Source organism: Chrysochloris asiatica, unplaced genomic scaffold, assembly GCF_000296735.1.
Source record: "Chrysochloris asiatica unplaced genomic scaffold, ChrAsi1.0 scaffold00008, whole genome shotgun sequence".
Classification (NCBI taxonomy): Eukaryota; Metazoa; Chordata; class Mammalia; order Afrosoricida; family Chrysochloridae; genus Chrysochloris; species Chrysochloris asiatica.
This window is the reverse complement of record NW_006408526.1, coordinates 16,771,798-16,778,797: the sequence shown is the minus strand read 5'-3', so window position 1 is coordinate 16,778,797 and position 7,000 is coordinate 16,771,798. Positions and strand designations below refer to the sequence as shown.

The following is a 7,000-nucleotide window of genomic DNA, read 5'->3' as shown; positions in this document are numbered from 1 at the left end:
ACCATTCATAAATAGTCGGCCTCTCCTTTTTCCTAGACTGTCTTAGTCTGGAAGTTCTATTGACACCTGTCCAGTAATGGACTGGCATGTTGATTTTTAAGGCCTCTGCCTCCCAGTGAAAGAGTGAAATATGCTCTTATGCATGTGGACAAAGTTATCAATGTAACCCAGGCAATCCTGTGCAAATGAATGAAACAGCCTCCTACAATAAAGGGATTTCAAAAATTGAGTGCTATCTATGGGATACCCCAAAGTATTGACAGTGGCCAAGGTATGCACTTTATAGTTCATAATGTGTGTGAATAGGTAACCAAAAATGAGATGCAATGGCACTAGCACTGCCTTGGACCAGGGAGAAAGAAAGAACAGTGTCCTAAAACAACAGGCAAGACTTCCCCTGGTAGAATGAACTAAGGTACTGCCTGAGGCATGTAGGTTGATACACCCACAGATGACCCTCCAGCTATGATGTGAGTGATATTACAGGCTCTAGAAGTGTATCTGTGTCCAGGTTGCTACCAGAACAATACAACATAGTCCTGAATGCCTAAGAATCTGACACCAGAAAGTGGAACTATCTATTGACTCCTGGCATAGGTTACCCCACTGGTGGATTGGTTACTTCCTCCCTCTGAAGGAGGAGGAACTGGCTGGCCTAATGTGAGAACCCATCATCTTGCTCCATGGAGGACCTCAACAGTTGTGCTTCATCTGGACTGAAGCACAAGCTATAGTATGAGAGATGGAAGTAGATCTCCTTTTCTGGCATATGCAAAATAGATGACTTTACTCACAACCACCTACGTGATGTATATTCTGCTGGAAAAATACCTGACAGAGATACTTTTCTTACCACCTGAGGTGAAGCCACAAGCACGATCCTAATAGAAAGGAAAGAATTACCCCTTTGGGAACATATAAACACCTGTTTTCCTACTGTGGTAATTGGTGGTTATGTGCGGTGGAGTCGCCAACTCATAGTGATCCTGTACAGGGTTTCCGAGGCTGTAAATCTGTACGGGAGTGGATAGCCTCATCTTTCTACCACAGAACAGCTGGTAGTTTCAAACTGCTGACTTTGAGGTTAACAACCTGATTTGTAACCACTATGCTACCAGAGCTCCTTACTGTAGGTATGTTCTTTCTTTCCTTCAGTCCTGTCAGTGTCTTCCTACAGTGGGCTCACAGCTTCACTGCAGTCTACCACCAAAGCAGCTGCTGGGTCTGTGGACAGTGCCCCTTATCAAGAGTTGAAGGAATGACTTGGAATGTGGAGCCTCTGACTACGACCAACTGGACAGCCTTGGGAGACATATTGGGGCATGTTTGAGCCTTTGTGACTAATAGGAAAGAGGGTGTTATAGATTGAATTTTAGTCCCCCAAAATATGTGTCATCTTGCCTGGACCATGATTCTAAATGGTTTGGCAGTTATGTGATGATCCCCCGTGATGTGATCTGATGTGATAAACCAATAAAAAGATTAAGGTTAGGATAAAGCACTGGGCTGAAAGGTCAGTTTGAACCCCAAGGTCAGCAGTTCAAACTCACCAGTGGCTCCTCAGAAATTCTATACAGGGTCACTGTGAGTCAGAATGGACTCAATGGCAGTTAACAATTTAACAACAACATTAATCCTATCACAGCACTGTGAGGGAGATTCCCAGGGATGTGACATGCAACATCTTTTATCTTAAAAGAGATAAAAAGAGAGAGAAGTGAGCAAAGAAGGGACACCTACTACCGCCAGGAAAGAAGAGCCAAGAGTGGAGTTTGTCTTTTGGACCTGAGATCCCTGTGCTATGAAGGTGCTATGAAGGAAAGAACGGATGCCAAGACATATGGCGATCTTCAAGGACTGCTAGACCGACAGATGCTGAAAGGTGACAAAGGTATTTTTCAAGTGGTGCTGATCTGGAATCAAACTTCTAGTCTCCTCAACTGTAAGAGAATAAATGTTTGTTTGTTAAAGCCATCCACTTGTGATATTTCTGTTATAGCTGTACTAGATAACTAAGACGGGGAAGCACAACCTCACCTTCTCCAGGGCCCAAATTGTCACAGACACCCATGTCCTACTAATGGACTGAAACACCTCCAGGTTGAAGTCCCAAGAGATGTTTACCACCTTTGGGATTGTTTAGGTTCTTTAGTGCCTGCCTCTGTTTTGAGTCAAGTAACACCTTATGAATTCCCTTGCTTCCCTCTAAGTCCTCCCTCCCAGAATTGGACTGGACTTCTGTTTCCACAGCCAATGAGTGATAGTGCTGACTACCACTGAATAGTTATAGTACAAATACCCCTACATGACCCCAGGCTTGAACCTCACTCCTAACAGAACCTGATAGATGTGTGACTGCTACTTACGATCCACAGTTACCATACAATTGAATACAGCCCTGCACCTTAAGGTTTTTCTATGCTGCAAGAACTATTAAAGACTTTATACCAAAACCTCTGAAGTACATCATGGTAAAAGCCAGAACTGCCTGTTTGTCATATTGTGGTGGCCTGCATGTTGCTGTGATGCTGGAAGCTATACCACCAGTATTTTAAATACCAGCAGGGTCACACATAGTAGAGAGGTTTCTGTGGAGCTTCCAAATTAAGAAAGCTAGGAAGAAGGAGAGGCTGACTGCTTCTGAATGCTTACTCATAGAAAATCTTATGAATACCAGCGGAACATTGTCAGATGTAGTGCCAGAAGATGAACTCCTCAGGTTGGAAGGTACTCAGAATACACTGGGGAAGAGCTGCCTCCTCAAGGTAGAGTTGACAGTGATGATGCAAATGGAGTAAAGTTTTCAGGACCGTTATTTGCTACTGGGCCACAACTCAAAACAAAGATCAATATCCTCAGCACTAGTAAGCTAAAATGGACTGGTAGTCATCATTTTGAATCGGACTGTTATGCCCAGAACTCGGGGTCCCCAAAGACCACCAAGGAGCTGACACTGATACAACCGTAAAACCGACACTGATGCAAGTGCACGAGGGTTGTTTATCCATGCTCAAGCTCGGACTCCACCTGCATCCAATGCAGCGGATGAGGGATGGAGCCTCGGACCCTTTGTCTGTGAGGTTTTTATAGAGTTTTCAAACAAGCTCGGGTTTCTCAGCTTTACAATATTTGGATTGGTTGACATTTGGCAAAGTATGAGATGTTACAGCTTAATTGGTCAGTACTGGTGATCTTTTGTTCTTAGGCTAGGATAAGGAAAACATCTGGCATCTGGCCTTGGGTTGTCCTGTCTACTGCTTATCTAGTTCTTGCTGTTGCTAGGGGTGAAAGGATATTCTAAGGCAGCATGAGCTGATTTAGCACGTTCCTGGAACAGGAGGACATGTTCAGGCTAATGTACAGAATGGAGTCTTTTTCTTGGTCTTACAGGACAATCATATGGCTTACTGTGCCAGGAATGACAAATTCAAGATGAATGATGTAGCATTCATTATCAAAACAAATATTTCAAGATTTATCTTGAACTACAACACAGTCTGTGATAGCACACTATCCATATGCCTACAAGGAAGACTTGTTAATACCACTATTACTTAAATTTATGCACCAACCACTAAAGCGTGAGATGATGAAATTGAAGAATTCTACCAACTTCTTCAATCTGAAGTTAATCAACCATGCAATCAGATGAATTGATAATTACTGGCAATTGGAAAACAAAGGTTGGAAACAAAGAGGATCAATAGTTGGAAAATGTGGCCTTGGAGATAAAATTATGCTGGAGAATACATGACAGAATTTTGCAAGACCAATGACTTCTTCAGTGCATATACCTTTTTAAGCAACATGAAAGATAATATAATGTACACATGGACCTCACTAGATGGAATACACAAAAATCAAATTCACTATATCTTTGGAAAGAGACAGTGGAAAAGCTCTACTGACAGTCAAAATCAGCCAAAAGAAGGCCAGGGGCAGACAGTCAAACAGACCATCAATTGCTCATATGCAAGTTCAGGCTGAAGCTCAAGAAAATGAATACAAGTCCATGTGAGCCAAAATATGACTTTGAACATATCCCACCTAAATTTAGAGATAATCTCAAGAATAGATTTGATGCAAGAACAGATTTTGATTACCCAAAACCAGAATAGTTGTGGGATGACATCAAGAACATGATTAAGGAAGAAATCAAAAGGTCATTAAGAAGACAAGGAAGAAAGAAAGGACCAAAATGGATGTTAGAAGATACTCTGAATCTTGCTGTCCAGCATAGAGATGCTAAAGCAAATGAAAGAAACGAGGAGGTAAAAGAGATGAACCGAAAATCTCAAAGGGCAGCTGGAGAAGACAAAGTCAAATATTATAATAAAATGTACAAAGATCTGGAATTAGAAAACCAAAAGCAAAGAACATGCTCAGCATTTCTCAAACTGAAAGAACTGAGGAAAAAAAGTCAAGCCTCAATTTTCAATACTGAAGGATTCTTTTGTTAAAATACTGAACAATGCAGAAAACATCAAAAGAAGATGGAACCTAAAATGAAGGGGCAATAAAGGCACGAAGTGACTGGTTTACAAGGTTTCAAGGGGGAGCTCAGTTTAATAGTGTGTGGGGAAACAAAAATCCCCACTGAATAGTTTTCATCTTGTCTAGATGGGTCTGATTAAAAGAGATGTAGATAAGATTCTTATGATTCAATAGTGAGTAATTGTTAACATGACTAATCGCAACTGTCACAATTAAAAAGGTAAAAGTTTTGTAACAAAACCAGGGGAGTAGTTAATCTTATAATCCAGAAACAAAGGACTCTAGGACCATCAAGGGAGAAGAGCACAAGTGGAATGTGAGACCTTATCCAGAGAAGCAGCAACATCAGAGATGGAGGCAGAGATGGGGACATGGAGAGAGGGAGCAGCTGAGGACTCTAGAATCATGGGAAGAGAGAGACTAAGAGATGGCAGCCAGGAGGCAGATTTTCAGAATGCACCCTTTTGTTGTGTAAATTATTATATATGCCTGAGTATTAAAAAAAAAAAAAAAAAGAGCTAAAGTGAATAGAGAGAAATATTATTAACTGATGGCACGTGGAGGGGATTATAATCATTGTAATGAAACAAGGCATATGATTTGTTGAATGTAAAACAGATGATCTGCCCTGTAAACTTTCACTCAATTCACAATAAAAAACTTCAAAAAAAAAAAAGGATGGAGGGAATACACAGATACACTCTACCAAAACAAATGGTTGATGTTCAACCATTTCAAGAGGTATCAGATGATCAATAGCCAATGGTACTAGAGGCATTGGCAAAAAAACAAGACTCTGGGAACTGATGGAATATAAATTGAAATCTTTCAACAAATTGATGCAGCACTGGAGGCACTCACTTACCTATGCCAAGAAATTTGGAAGACAGCTACCTGGCCAATTGATTGGAAGACATCCATATTTGTGCCCATTCTAAAGAGAGGTGACCCAATGGAATGTGGAAACCGTTGGGAATATCAATATTATAACAAGCAAGTAAATTTTTGCTAGGAATAATTAAAAAATAACTTCAACAGTACATTGATAGGGAGCTGCCAGAGGTTCAAGTGGGATTTAGAAGAGAATGTGGAAGGAGGGATATCATTGCTGACATCAAATGAATCTTGGATCAAAGCAGAGAATACCAGAAAGATGTTTGCCTGTGCTTTATTAACTATGCAAAAGTTTTTGACTGTGGATCATGACAAGCTACGAACAACATTGGAAATAATGAGTATTCTGCATCACTTAGCTGTGCTCATGAGGAACCTCCACATAATCCAAGAGGCAGTTGTTTGAACAGAACAAGGGGACACTGAATAGTTTGAAATCAGGAAATGTGTGATCTAGAGTTGTATTCTTTCACCATACTTATTCAGTCTGCATGCTGTTCAAATAATCTGAGAAACTGGATTATATGAAGAAGAATGTGGCATCGGGATTGGAGGAAAAATCATTAGCAGCCTGTGATATGCAGATCATACAACTTTATTTTCTGAACGCAAAGAGGACTAAAAATACTTACTGATGAAGCTCAAAGACCACTGCCTTCTATATGGCTTTTACTTCAACTAAAAGATAACAAAACTCCTCACTACTGGACCAATAAATAACTTCACACTAAATGAAGAAAAGATTGAAGTTGTCAAAGACTGCATTTTGCTTGGATCCACTATCAACACTCATGAAAACAGCAGTGAAGAAATCAAACAATGTATTATATTAGGCAGTTCTGCTGCATAAGACCTGTTTAAAGCGTTCAAAAGCAAACATGTCAGTTTGAGGACTAGAGTGTGCCTAACCCAAGCCATGGTATTTTCAGCAGCTTCATATGCATATGAAAAGTTGGGCAATGAACATGGAAGACTGTAGAAGAATTGATGCATTTGAGTTATGATGTTGGAGAATACTAGGGGTACAATGGACTGCCAGAAGAACAAACAGATCTGTATTGGAAGAAGTACAGCCAGAATGCTTCTTAGAAAGCCAACATAGTCAGACTTTCTCTCTCATACTCTAGAGATATTGGGAGGGACCAGTCCCTGGAGAAGGACATCATGCTTGGTAAAATGATGTTACAGCAAAAAGGAGGGTGACCACAAAGAGAATGGATTGGCACAGTGGCAGCAGCAATGGGCTCAAGTGTAGCAGTAATTGTGAGGATGGCACAGCACTGGGTTGTGCTTCATTCTGTTGTACATAGGGTTCCTGTGGGTTGGAGCTAACTCAATGACACCTAACAACACATATCTGGGAAGAGATGGTGGAAAAGCTCAATATCATCAATTAAAACAAGGCCAAGGGCAGACTGTGGAATAGACTATCAATTACTTATATGAAGTTTGGCTAAAGCTAAAGAAAATTAAAGCAAATCCACGAGGGCAAAATGATGACCTTGGACATACCCACCTAAATCTAGAGATCATCTCAAGAACAGATTTGATGCACTAGACACTAATGACTGTAGACCAGAAGAACTAGGGATGACATCATGAACATCATAAA

At 40.6% G+C, this 7,000-nt stretch overlaps 1 pseudogene; it reads left to right on the top strand.

Moving 5' to 3' along the window:
• The first annotated feature begins 1,812 nt into the window (after nt 1-1,812).
• LOC102810652 overlaps nt 1,813-7,000 on the top strand; it is a 12,993-nt pseudogene continuing 7,805 nt past the window's right edge.